This window comes from Manis javanica, chromosome 2, assembly GCF_040802235.1.
Source record: "Manis javanica isolate MJ-LG chromosome 2, MJ_LKY, whole genome shotgun sequence".
Taxonomy (NCBI): Eukaryota; Metazoa; Chordata; class Mammalia; order Pholidota; family Manidae; genus Manis; species Manis javanica.
The window spans coordinates 220069402-220084092 of record NC_133157.1 but is presented as its reverse complement, the minus strand read 5'-3'; the positions used below and the strand labels follow the sequence as shown (position 1 = coordinate 220084092).

The window sequence follows — 14691 nt, the reverse complement described above, 5'->3', positions numbered from 1 at the left end:
GCCGCATGAGGACATTGGTTTCTCAAGAAGCCCAGCATATTATATGAGGGAGAGACCCTCAGATTCATCTCATCTGATTCTTTATGAGTTTACAAAAAATGTTCTGTGTACACACCTAACATAGAAGAAGAAACTAACGTTTACTAAGCACCTGCTCTGTTGCCTTATTTAATCCCTGCAAAAACCCTTAGACCATAAGGAGAACAAGGGATATATATGCCCACTTTAGATGGGGCCCTAAGCATACAAGTCAATGTCAGTGTACGCCAGAAAATGAGTGGCAGCGCCAGAGGGAAGGCCCAGCTTCCCTGATCCCAATCTAGCATTGTTTCTGGGAATGTTTGTTGAAAAAATACTATATTCAGGTTTCACACAATCTGGTCCAATTTTAGTGCGCTTAGCTGCCTACATGACCTGCGGACAGCTCACAGACCTCTGCTCCTGCTGCTTGATGGTGAAGAAAATCTACAGCACATGCTATAATAGTGTTACTAATAAATGACTACTAATATTTTAATTTAATTTAATAGCAATAACAATATTAGGTGCTAATATTTTGGCAAGTTCCTCTGTGCCTTGGGTAGGTTAAACTATATGTGGTGCCAAGAGACGGGGTCAAGTATCAGGTGGAGGAGGGAGGACCCAAGAAAGATCTCAAAGCCTTCAGCACGACAAACCTGGACAGTGGCGTCACTGGGGGCACCAGAGAAAGATGTCAGTCCTCATCATTCATCCGACTTTCAGTGGATATTAGTCAGGCACCCGCTGTGTTCCAACAGCTCTCAATCCAAGAGGTGGAGGCATGTGACCCCTTCCCTCTGAGAGCTTCTGTTAAATAAGCAGGATTTTGCAAAACAAGTTGAGAAGTATTTCAGCAGACTGGTTAATCCAAACATTGGAAGCACCTAAGACTCTCTTGGGCAGCTTTTTAAAGTAAATCATCCCCAGGGTTCATCCCACACTATTTGAGTCAGAATCTCTAGAGGTGGGACCTGGGAGCCATCATTTCCTCAGAGCTCCCCAGATGACATTACTGTTCTGCCCACATGGAGAGGAGCTTCCACAGAAGCAGGCACAGGGCGCCAGGCGTTCCTGAAGGGGTTCCCAACAGGGCCAAAGAGGAGTGCAGGCAGCTGGGAGGAAGCGATGGGGAGCTGGAGATCCGCAGTAGAAGCTGGTCTGGCACAGGGTGGCCGAGAGGATGGAGGGAATGCCCAGGGAATCTTTTAAGGGAAACTTGAAGCTCTGGAATAATATTAAATTCTATTTTAATTTGGCTACTTGCTCTCTTCTCCACACTATCCCCACCCCAGTGTCCCTGAGAGGCACACTGAACACTTTGGAGGGGAAGTCACTCCTCACTCAACCTGTGAAATCCTCTCTTGACAGCTTCCTTGTAGCCCTGTGGAGAGTGGCTGAGAGCCAGAAGGGACTTCAGATTCACTAGAACATTCCAATCCTTGTCCTTAAGTATGACTTATCAGAGGAATGCGGAGCCTGAGGGGAGCAGGAAGGGAAGTCAGCCAGTCAGATGGGACTCACTGGTCAGATTTCAGCTCAAACACCTTGTCCTCTGAGAAGCTCTCCCTGATTTACAAGATGGAATTAGTTCTTGTGACCTGCACTCTTTTGCAGGATTCGTCACATTTGCAAATATCTGGTCAACATCGGCCTTCCCTGAGAGTGGGTAAGCCATGCAAGCAGAGATCCACGTATCTTGTCATAATCTAAGAACTTACTATCATGTCCAGCATACAGCTGATGCTCAATGAATCATTATTGGGTAAATAAGTGGGTGGATTCATGAATAAATAGATTGATGGATGTGGACTAGATAAGTGAATAGAGCAGTAAAACGTGTAGGACTCTTTTCTCCTTGAGATACCTAACTTAGATGCTGACATCAAGCACACAGGAGAAGAGGATACGATCACCAGTTTACCACTCCTTGGTCCTTATTAACCTCCCGGCTAATGCAGGCTTGGACAGCTGCAGGCAGGTGGGGATGCCTTTGCACCTTCAGCAGATTACATAAAGGCCCTGAGCCTCTATTTCTTGCCTTGTTAATTGAAAATAACACCCACCTTATAGAGATTCTCTAGGGAAAAAAAAAAGCACCAGTGAGACCGCTGGCTACTCAGCCGAAACACAGGGAAGAAAGATTTCCTCCTCCTTCCCTCTAGCTCTCTCCTTGCTGCTAGTCCTCTGCTCAGTCTCTGCACCACAATGTCTGGATTTGAGGAGATCAACATAAAGTGCTCGTCCTCCTGTGAGCTCAGAGGAAATAAATTAAGATAAAAATAACAGTTTAATTACCGATCAACCTGTATCAGAGGAGGCAGCTTAGGTGTGTGGCCACATTGGGGTTGCTAACCAGGCGCAGCTATTCGTCTGCACCGGCACTGACAAACCGCCTCCCGACTCCAGTGCATGGCGTGAACTGTCCGAGGTGTTTCTGGCCCTGAGGGAGGATTATATTTTCCTGACCCTTTAATTTCAATCTTGGTCATGTGACTTTTTAGATGAATGAAAATATAAGTCAAAGTGGTAAGTAAAACTAAGTAGAAGTTTGAATGCCAGTGGGGCTTTGCCACCAGACCAGGGTACAAGTCAGTGCAGACTGCCATGACAAAATACCAAGATGGGGTGGCTGCACGAACGTAAATTTATTTTCTCACAGTTCTCAAGGCTGGAAGTCCTAGACCAGGGTGCCAGCATGGCTGAGTTCTGGTGAGCACTCTCTTCCTGGCCTGCAGAACACCACCTTCTCACTGCGTGGCAGGAAAGGACAGAGAGAGAAAGGCACTAACCTCATTATGACCTCCCTCATGACCTCATACAAACCTAATTATCTCTGAAATACCATCACACTAAGGGTTAGAGCTTTAGTTTATGAATTCAGTCCAGAGCAACTACCAATGGTCCAGAAAGAGGCTTTCCATAAGCCTGGAGCCAGGAGTGAGGGTCTGTGGAACAGAGACAGAGCTGACTCATGATGGGCAAGTGTGTCACTACTTGTAAGAGGAGAAGCCCCCAGAAGCCTCAGGGCCACTTGTCACCACAGCATGCCCTGGCCCATCCTGTCCAAAATGCCACCCTACTCGGTAACATGATGAACTTGATCTATGGATGAATACAACAGTCACCCTCTCTCTGGACAGATTTGAAAGAGGGAAGAGAAAAAATGGTATTGGACATACTGTTTTTTTTCTCAAATTTACTAACCAGTTAAGTTACTTCTGCCTTAGTTTTGAATTGTTCATTTCGTATTTTCTCCTCTTGGGGAGAGGAGTAAAAATTCCCTTCCTACAATGGAAGCATATTCAGTGGCAGCTAACCAATTTTCACACAGGTCTGATCAGTACAGGATATTGTTACTAGGCACAGGACTGAGAATGAGATTTTTAAACAGCCACTAAAACACACTCCAATGTGGTCCCCAGAGTTTACAGGGGTCTACACTATATCCTGTTCTATCCTCAGCATTGATTCCCAATGTCCCACTTCCATTCACTCCTTGGTGGACTCGACCATATGGTCCTTTAAAGGATGATACCAGGTCTAATTCAGATGCGTTCCTCACCCCACCTTCTAACCTTACAGCCAAGGTCTGCTCTTCCTATTAGAACATAATTGTTCCTTATGCCTTCACAAGTTGAGGTCTACCCCCAGCCCCCATCCCCCTCTCTTTGTTATTCTCTGAAAGAAACTCCAAGTCCTAGAGGGTGTCCACCCAGAACCCTGGGGCCACTGAGGAGGCATCCAACAGATGCCTTTGCTACAACCCTGCATTTCTGACAGTCCTGAGTCTCTCCTCATCTTTCTCCTTCCTGGCTAGGGATCCACTAGCTCACTGCCACAGCTGCTCCTGCCAAATCCCATCCCCAGGGGGTGCATTTGGCTCTCGCGCTGCTAGTTTCAATCCTCCTGCCAAGAGCAGAGGAAGGTAAATGACACTTTGCACAGATGAAATAAAACCCAGCTACAGAAATCCTGCTGTATTTTTTCAGACCTAGATTTAAAAAATAGACAAGTCAAGAAAGATCTTATATAATATTTGGCCCAGCCTTCTAACTTCCCACATTGGGGAAAAAAAAGACTGAAAGAGTTTGTGGGATTTGGTCATGGTTATACAATGAGGAGAATCATGTCTCTTCCACATTGCCTTCAGAGCACTGATTAATTAGAGCGCTGTACATCTCAGAGTCGTTCTCATAGTACACAGACAGAAGTGAATATTTAAATTCACCTCAGCAGTCAGCATACAGAACATGTCAGTTAATGAATATTTCCCTGTGTCAGTTCCAGCAGGAGAGCAGACAGAAACTTCCGTCATCATGTCTGCCGACTGCTTATAGGAAGTCTCTCTCTGTCTCTTCTCTCTCTTTCTTTCTTTCTCTCCTCCCATTGATTCTCTTGATTCTGTGTCTCTGGAGAACTCAAACTAATACAACATGTCAATTAATAAGGCAATAGTGTAGCCTGACACCCAGTTAATGAGCATCATTAGCCGATACCCTCCTCACCTCCATCCCTATCATCCCTGTCAAACTTCAGATCTTCATTTTCTCTCCTCTGGATGATTTGAACTGCTGATTAATGGTCTTCCTGCTTCCTTTCCTACCCTTTTCTAACCTATCTTCCTCATTGTTATAAAATTCATTTGTCCAGAAGTCCATCTGCCTAACTTTATCTCCTAAAAAACCTGTGAGTAATAATAATAATAATAATACAGCCACACCAGGTTAAAGGTGTAAGATAACTTCTAGCCGGAATAAGCAGGCAGAGAGAGGCAACAAAGGGCCAGGTAATTTATTTAAATCCCCCCGGGTGAGGTTCTGTGGCCTGGGTACTACAGGCCGGGGAAGTCACGCCGGGTCAGGGAGGTGGGGCGCTTGTAAGGGGTTAGGAGGGGGAGGAGTGGGCAAGCTGTCCTAGGGGGCGTGGAGAGGTATGATTGGCTAAAGGTGACATAATAGACAACTAGAGACTTTTTTCCTTCCAAGAGGGAGGAGGCTGACATCTGGGTCTTAGTTGGCACATCAGGATGGAATTCAGGGAGAGCTGCCCCCTTTCCATATAAGGCATGGACCTTGGGGTCTGGTCTGTTCTCCCCCTCTGGCATCTCTCTGTTCTGTTTGCATGTCCTTGTTTTTCCTTCCTCCAGCCTAACAAAAGGCACAATGCTAGCTGCTTTATACAACCCAACTTCTTACATTCTCCCAACAATCCTATGAAGGAGATGCTTTAATTATTCCCATTTTGTGGATGCAGAAATAAAGACAGAGAGTTAAGTGACTAGACCACCATCACATGGCGGTAGAACAAGGATTCAGACCCTGTAGCAGTGCCTGAGGTTGTGCCTTAACCTCCACGCCATAGTACACCTCACTTCCCTGCACCATCAGGAGAGACCCATGCTCTTTAGCCCCCAGGCCTCCGAGACCTTCCTTTAGGGCTGCCACACCGAACAAGTCCTCACACACCACTCGCAGCCGTGCACTGTGCCAGCCCCTTGAACTCTCATGACTTGTCTTTTAAACATATTTCATGTTCCATCCTCGTGCAATGACTTAAGATTCCCAAACATACCACACAGATTCTAACAGGCATCTGGGCTGTCCTTCCCCCAGGCCCCTTTCAGTCTCTGCTCATCTCACCTCTTTTGAAAGATCCTCAGGCAGCAGGCGCAGTCTCCACATGCCCAGAGAAGCTCGAGGTCTCTCTGTCATGAAGTGGAAGGATGTATTTCATGCTTCTGCCCCTCTCAGGCACATAGCTGTGCACAGGAGCTTGCAGACCTTAAAAAACACTAACTGGATCAACTGAGTGACTGAATGAGTTCTGAAGGCTTCTTGAAACCGAGAGAGTGTTAGAGATTCCAGAAGATTAACAAGAACCACAGGGGCGAGGCTGACCTAATTCTCGGATAGGAGCAGAACAATGTCCTCAGAAGTACTCTGCTCCTGGTTAGTTAAAGCCCTTAATTACACCATTAGTATTTGACTTTTAGCTTGAACTCACAGTCAAGTCAAGAAGCAAGGCCTCCTGAGAGAGGTTACACCAAAGCTGTAATCATTCAGCCGGGGATCTGAGAAAAACAGCCCAGCGTGGATGGAGTCTATGAAGAGGAGAAGGGGACAGAGCGGGGAGGCAGGGACTCTGGGTTTCTGAGTCACTCTTCTGGGCTTGTCAGATAATGAGTGGGTAAACACCCCCCCCACACACCAGTTCCAATGACTCTGTGATGCCCTCGCTTCTCACACACACCTCTCCTCTACACCTTGTCACCCAGACACCTAAATCGAGCCAATGGAGTCACACTGTGTGTGTGTGTGAGGCCCAGAGACACCATGGAATGACCGCTGACCTAGAGTCCAACTCCAACATACGCCCTGGCTTTCCATTTCCGGGCTGTGTGTGTGTGTGTGTCCCGGGGCTGTGCTTTAATTGTCACACGTCCCACTCTTCCCTGCTCAGGATTTCACTTCTGTTTCTAGTCCCCTCAGCTCTGCGAAGGCCGTAGGGCTGTCATCATTTTACACGAGAGGAGACAGGGGCCCAGGGCTGACCATGGGACCCGGCCAAGGCCGCAGGCCCAGCAGGGGATGGACGGAGACCGCAGCACAGGGTGGCTCGCTGGGCCCCCTGCTGGGCTGGACATCTCTCAGCCCTGCTTAGTTTGATCATTTGTAAAAGAAGTAAAAGGAAGGGGCTGGAATGGTTGCCTCTCCACCTCCCTCATTTTATGACTTGATATTCAGTTACAATTGGGGCAGGTTCAAAATCACTTCAGAGACCAAGCGTCTGCCAAATCGTGATCAGATCGGCTGCCCGGCCTGAGGTCTGATGAACAGCACCGCGTCCATGGCTCGGCCCTGCTTGGCACCGGCCATGGCGCCATTCGCCATTCCCAGGGGTCCTGGAGCCGGTCCGGGGCCTGGCCCCGTGTCACTTCATTCCCCACGCCCCTGCGGTAGTACACCAGCCTTGGAAACACATCAGCGTGCTCCTTTCTGCTGCCATCAAGACCTCAGCTCATACTGCGACTCAATCGCTGTGATTTATTTTAATTGGAACGTCTACCGGCCACCTTTTGCCAGAGCATCTGGCCATCTCCTGTTTGATTTCCTTCTAGAAAACGTCCGCTCGCCTGCAATGATTGAACAGGCCAGTGCGGGGGAGGGTTGAGGTGTGGAAGGCCATCTGACCTACCCTGACGTGTAAGAAGACCCTCAAATTTAGATTTTAAACTTTTTTCCAAATGACAATAGATGGAGTTACATGGACTTTTGTAGCAGTTTTAGGATCAGTTATTCATAATAAGTAGAAATGCATAGTTCTCCCCATTTTAATATTTTTCTCCTTGTTAGTGAGCACATCAAACGAATGAGACAGGTCAGGGTGTTCTTAGCCCCTGAGAGTGTGGGGTGTCCGGGCTTCCTATCTGCCTTTCCTTCCCTGGGCCTTCAGATAAACAGCGGAGTTTCTCTTGCTCTCGGGTTCCTCCCCCGGAACACCGAGATAATCCTGCCTGCACGTGAATGGGTTTCGCTCACTTGTTCTTTTTAGTCTTATTTTTTCTTTCTTTCTGTTCTTCATTCTTTGCAAACTTCTTTTTTTGGTGAGCACTGAGAAAGCCTCAGAATATATATTTTCGAATGAAAAAGAACCACGTAAAATCAAGAGATTTCTACTTTTAGGGGGAGGGGAAACAAACAGAAAACTGAGGAGGTAAAGTAGGGACAGGAGGCAAGAATGGGAGGAGGGATGAGGGAAAAGGGGAAGAGAGGACCTGCTGTGGTGAAGGCAGCATTCTTTCTTATTTTCCCAGTCTCCAGTTAATTCTCCGAAAACAGCCCATGATAAATGATTTCTTATTCCTTATTTTACTGATGAGGAAATCCAGGCTCAAAGAATTTGCAAAACATGTCCCAGGGAACTGGCTTGTGAGTAGACTGGCCCTTCCCATTTCAGAGCCCAGGCTGTTTCTCCACATGGGAGTAACGGACACGTGGAGTGCCTGCTCTGGGGTGGCAAAGGGCTGCCTCCAGTGCACTGAGGGCACCGGGAGCGTGTCAGGGTCCCGGGGTGGGGCTGGGCAGGAAGGATGGGTCTGAAAACAGACACCCACATGTAATGCTGGTAGGAAGCAGGTTTGGTTGCGGCAGTTTCTAGGAAGACACAAAGGGAAAAAATTGCCTTTCTGGTAATTCATGAACTTACAGTATCACAGAAATGAAAGTCCAACTTCCACCCAGTGCAGGAATCCTTCCTGTAACCTCACAGATGAATGGACTACGATCCCTGGCTTGATTACCTGCAGCCAGTGAGAAGCTCAGTCCTCCCATGGCAGCACCCTCTGCAGGGCCATCCTTTTCTAGACCGAAGTGAGTCCTTCTGTGGTGGTAGCTGTACCCTCTAAGCCTTGTCTCTGTTGGACATGAAGGGCCTCAAGATATAGGTTTGTGTCTCTTTTGAAGACTCCTATTCAGAGAAATAAAACTTGAGATAATCTCTTCTGTGGTGTGGCCATTTCCTGGCTGCTAAGCTGATATTCATGACCCACAGTACAGTAGATACACAGCAAGGACCTTCGATGCTTTTTTTGTCAGAAGACCTGCATGTCAGACCTTCCCTCCCTCACTTTCTTTTTATAATATTGATTGGATTTTCTTCTGATTAATGAATTAATACATATTAATTGTAGACAGCTTAGAAAATAATATACATAAACAGATCATTATTAGCTTCTAATTCTGAACCAGGTCCTGTGCTACGTACCCTCTATCATACATTATCTCAGTGACAGCTCACGACAGCCCTGCAAGGTCATCTTTATTCCCATTTTAGAAAGAGACTCTGAGGATTTAAGTCATTTCCTCAAGGTCATGCCCATGAAAAGAGGATTCACATCCAAGTATCTTCCACAGAAGAAAGACGATGAGACCACTAATAACCTGGAGGAATTAGGCTAGTATATTTTAATATATTTTCCCTACATTAATTCAACCCATTGACATCCATACTTTTTTTCATCAAAGTAGGACCGTACTTTATGTACTGGGCAATGGTAGACATAAAGGACCATTTAGTGCAGATGCTGCCAAATTATTTAATCTTTTCTTTCTTGGTGATCATTGGGTAGTCCTCTACTAGTTTGCTAACATGAATAGTGCTGTGAAAATATTCTTGCAGGTAGATATTTGTGCAGTCTGCAAATGTTTTGCCTTAAATCCCTAAGAGTAGACTTGTCTTTTAAAAGTACCTGGAATGGATAACAATCCCCACAAAAGAGTACCATTGTACACTGTATGTCAGGTGAAAAGCCCAGAAAATGCTTCACCTCTTTCCCAATAATTTTCAGGAGACAGCAGCTTTAATTGACTCATTATGCCTTGTACCCCAGAGCCTCGAACATCTGGCATATATTAGGTGCTCAATAACTATTTGTTTGATGATGGGAGGAATGAATGAAGTGGAAGTAACTTCACGGAGCTTCCTTTAGGGGAAGCCTCTCGTGTTCCCTCAAGGTCTTAGGAAATTAACCGCCATATTTATGAAACAAACACAGCTTAGCTGACGCAGCGCTTGACCTGAGGATGCTTTGTCTCTCACTGCTGTCTGATCTCCTATCCCACTGGTGGTCCTAGTACATATAGGAAAAACCACAAGTTTTAGACCCCAAAAGACCTGGAATACAGCTCCACTTCTTTCATGAGCCAGGAGTACTAGTTTTGTGTAAACTAGTTACATAACCTGGAACAGGTAAGTTGGTCGACATCTGCAGATGGCAGTCCCTTAGCACCATACCTGGTTAGGATAGATGAACCTCTGGGCAAAATTCTCTAACATCATCTGAGTCAGTGAGAGCATAATTGGTTTGTTTTTAGAAGTAGAATTTGGATACAAAAGAGAAAGGAATCTGGAAATGCTCAGCAAGTGGATACTCTGATTTCCATTTTCATAGCACTTTGTGGTTTATATACAAGTTGTACACACATGGGTCATACAATAGCCTCATAAAATATGTTACTATTTCCATTTTACAGATTAGGAAAGTAATATCTAAAACTCATGATCTTAACTAACTGAAGATCCCATAGGCAGTGGGTGGCAGCATCTAAATCCTAAAGCCATGCCTGCTAAATTTGTCCCAGTGTTCCCTTCACTCCAGCACATCGCTGCCTGCCTCCCCCCCTCAGCTGATGATGTTCCCCCAGTTCCATATTTCCCCGAGGTCTCCAGTCAATATGAACATGCTCAGATCCACCAGGAAAAGATCCCAGGCCCCCTCTCCAAATGGCTGGCTTCTGCCATCTGCCTCAGGGACATACCGCAGAGGAGAAAGGAACAGGCTTGGTGTTGAGTATGTCCCCATCACTAGAAAGAGAAACAATTACTCACTGGGACCTGGCTTGAAAACATATCATTTCTCAGGTACGTTGTAGCTCAGCTGTCAAACAGGAGTACTTTTCATCACCAGGAATCTGGGCCATTTTCAAACCAGTGACCTCAAGGTAAAAAGATTCAGCCAAGTAGCTCGTTAGCAAGCCAGAAAGCCTCTGAAGCCAGCCACTCTGCCGCGACTGGCCGCCCAAATGTGGAATACTTCAGGAGGAGGCGGCAATGGGTGCCATCTGTGGTGATGAATCTAACCGGTGTCATCTTTATTTCCCACAGGGCGCTCTGTGCATTCCAAGTGGGAAGCAGAGGTTTCCTTGCCTGGCCTTGGAATAAATCAAACACAGCAGCTGGGACTTTGGCTTTCATGAAAATGGTCCTATTTTAAAGCAAAGGATGCTTCCTTGATCATTCAGAGATGAGAAATGGCCAGTGACATTTTGAAGGGGCCAATCCTGGGCATGGCTGAGATGGTCTATGGACAGAGCCTCAGAACAAGGTGCCCAGCAAGGAGGCTGGCAGGTAGTGAAAACTGTGTGAGCTGCGGCAGAAATGAGTCAACAAGTGAGAAAGTACATTTCCCACAAATTAAGTTCAAGGGCAAAGGCTAAACAGAAATGGACCCATCTCGGGAAATTCATTCATTCACTCATTTATTCATTCATTTACCAAATATTTACTGAAACACTATTATGGTTTCATTAAAGTCTGTCATTGAACAGAATCAACAAAGCTCCCTGCCTCCATGCAGGTTGCATTCTGATCAGGAAAGACAGACAAAAGACAATCAACCTAACCAAGTAAATAAATGGTATAGCATGTTACCACATACACAAGAGCTAAGTCCCAAGGAGGGGTTCAGAAGATATGATAGGATGGAAGGTGAAGGCAGGGACCTCTATAAAAGGTAAGAGTTCAGAGGCGAGATTAGGTGGGCCAGGACAGGAAGCTGAAGGGGCCACAGGAGGCAGACACAGGTGCCGCTGAGGGCATTGTCATCCATTCACTCATCGTTCAGTTAATGCTCATACATTGCCCACCTTCTATGTAAGAGTCACTCTGCTACACACACAATATTTATGGGCAGAGGCCAGTTTCAAAGAAGTCACAATCCGGGAGGTGGTTTTGAACACATGGGACATCATCTAGGGAAGATGCTAAAACTTAACAGGCTTCATTCTTAAAGGGCCGATGCTATAGCTTTGGTATGTTCTACAAGATTTCCAGGTGGGTCCCAGAGAGGGCTTTGACATATGAATAATTATAGATAGGAGGAGCAGAGATCAACGTGTGTACAGGAAAGTCATTTAATGCAATTGAAGGGGCAATCAGCAAAGACTTCCTAGGGAAGGACTCTTGATCTAATGTTTTAAGGTTAAGTAAGAGTTGGCTGGCTAGACACAGAGAAGGGGAGTTCACCAGCCAGAGTGAAGAACATGAGCAATGGCACAAAGACAGGATGGGTTGCATGAGGCATGATGAGCTTTGGTGTTGTTCGGAGCCCAAGTGATGAGATAGGGAAAGTGAGGCTGGCGAAGTTTTACTGAACAAAGCAACTAACCATTGAATCTCTTAATTCTCCATTCCACAAGCTCACCTTTCTTCTTTAGGAGAAAATATACAGGACTTCCAAGGTGGGCTTGGCTGAGCATTGGCTCCTGTTCTCAGCCCTCACTTCCTCTGCTCCAGCCTGTTGTCCACCCACTCTCTCAAGTACGGGTAAAAGCCATTTCAGAGCTCTGTACTGTTCCTGAAACAGTATAGATAATCCATAAATGTCTGTTAGTAAATTCATTCCACACACGGCTGTTAGGTTTGGGAGATGTTGCACTGGGATGGCAGCTGTATCTTAAAAGTCTACCAAGGACGCTCTCAGAGAATGCACAGAGTGATGAACCCAAGCTTGCTTGAGAAACCGTGATGGCTTCATTGTGCTTGTTCAGTAATTGTCAAGGGAAACTAGGAAATGAGGCTAGTGAAAAAGGTTAAAGCCAGGTTTTAAAAATGTCTTGACTGTCATGCAAAAGAGCCTGAACTTTATTCTGAAAATAAAGGAGCCATCTCTTATTCTGAAAAACAAGTGTTGAACATTTGCTACTTGCGGGTCATTGTTATAGGAACCGAGGATACAACAATGATCAAGAAAGAGGTAGTCAGTCGTCTTGGAACTTACAGTCTAGAGGAAAAGAGAAACAATAGTCCGGCACGTTAGGTAAGTGTCTTACACCATTGCAGCTGGATGACATATCCTAACTTGGCCACCCTAGGAAGATATGAAGGTCTTCCCTTCATGCCACCATTACCCTCTAGTGGTCCCACGTCCTATCTTCTATTCCTGGGGAATTACAAATTTCCTGGAAAACTGAACAAGGCATTGACTACCCAAGCAGGTCAGATTGTGGACAGAGCAGAGTATGTGATATTAACAAATCTCACTTCCAGCTGATCATTCAAGAGACAAAACAAGAGGTCTTCAGCCATGAGTAACACAAAGAAAAGTGGGCACTTCCTTGGCTTCCACATGGCTCTGGTGCACTATCCAGTCCAAGGGTAGGAATACTGCACAGTGACCGACTTTGGCATCTTTCTGCCTTACACTGGAAACAGTGCCTTTAAATCTTAATAGCCAAGCACTCCAAACAAATGCAATCACAAAATGCCAAGAAGCGAACCCACATAAATAAATGATTATTTTCCTTCTCACCGCTTTCTGAAAGCTCATTATATCTGAACTTACTAAACAAGATTTCGCAGACTGTATTTGTCTAGCTTGTAATTAAAGCACTAGTTTTTCCCAGTCTGAAGTCAAGTAGGGGAAAAAAAACTTCAGAAAATTGTTCTCAAAATGGCATTCTTTCTAAATTAGTTGTAAAATTTACACTGCAACCTACTTCCCATTAATAGAGCGCATGTTTTAAATTTGCATTACTCTAACTTAATTAGCTATTTGCTACTCCAAAACGAGTAATCAGCAGGGGATGGAAAATGCACAGTATCTATGTTCACTAACTGCTTAATGATCACATTGGAACCTTCATATCCAAACAGCTCCAGCACTCCAAAGTCCAAGAGCACCGGCTTTTGTTTAATGGAGGAGCCAACTACAGAACAAACTCTTGAATTTCTTAGAATGAAAACATGTGGTAGGACTGTGAACCTTGTCTTGACTTCTATCAATTGGTGAAGTGGAGCAAGATGAAAACTGAAGTTAAAAGAAGTTTTGTTAATTAAGATAAGGTCCATGAGAATGATGGGCTATCCAAACTGTCACACTTTAGCAAGATATAAATACATTTCTCTCACCCATAATAGATGTATGGATATTGGCAATACAGGGCAGAGTGTTTCCTTGTATTTGTCACAACCAAAGTCCCTTCTATTTTGCTGTTCTGGCAACTTTACCACATGGCTTTTACTTCAGAGTCCAAAATAGCTGCTCGAGTACCAGCCATCACATCTTTCAGTAGAAAGGAAAAGAGTGAACAAACATATACTCCCTTTGGTAATATTTCCACCAAATCATACATGATACTTCTGTTTACATACCATTGGCCAGAATATGGTCACTAGATAAACTAGACTACAGGAAAGAAAAGGAAAGGAAGCTCTATTCAGGGTAAGCACACATTCAGCTAAAATTTGCTGTCTGGAGGTATTTACAAATAAAGAATAAAAGAATAAGTATTTGGAGGAAAAAAAATCAGTCTCTGGTGTGATCAGGGAGTGGGGTGCACTTAGCCCAAAAGGAGCACCCATCCTAAGGACTAGAGGAAAACTAGCATGAGTACTTGCTGGATACAGAAAGGCTTAGTGCTTCTAGAACCCACTATTTCTCAGATGTGGAGCCCCCTAACCTTATTTCCATTCCCCTTGCCAAAAAAGGAAAGATGCACAGAACCTGTCTGCACATCTGTGAGGATGATTTTTGGTTTCTTTCCCTCGACACTAGCTGGTGAAAGCTCCCTTTTCTTCAATGGGGAAGAGTTCAAATCATTTCATATTTCAGATGGAATATATTTATATGCATACATAGATACATGACAATATATATACACACTTCGATCCTATTAAGAGACACACCTGGTACAGCTACTCAAGCCTCTTCAAATGACATCGTCAGGCTGTGGCAGGCAAGAAAAAAAGAAGGGGTTTCTGCCCATGGTGAGATGCCAAGGCATTGTCCAAGAAAGAAAATGCCAGAAATCCAGATTCTGGGAAAGCACCCAAAGATCAGTTACCCATTCATCCATGCTGTTCAGAGAAAACAGTCCCTTTCTACAGAAGTTC

General features: G+C 45.2%; 1 long non-coding RNA gene across 3 annotated transcripts in view; it reads right to left on the bottom strand.

Annotated features, from left to right (window-relative positions):
• LOC118973370 (uncharacterized) overlaps nucleotides 1-5913 on the bottom strand; it is a 72857-nt gene extending 66944 nt beyond the window's left edge. For 2 of the 3 annotated variants that reach the window (XR_005062675.2, XR_005062677.2), the window contains exons 1-2: nucleotides 5661-5913; nucleotides 678-828 (exon numbers count right to left, since the gene is read on the bottom strand). This is a non-coding gene — a long non-coding RNA (uncharacterized lncRNA). Of the gene's footprint in view, nucleotides 1-677; nucleotides 2772-5660 lie in introns of all 3 variants that reach the window. The other variant, XR_005062676.2, reaches the window with a different exon arrangement.
• Nucleotides 5914-14691: the final 8778 nt, after the last annotated feature.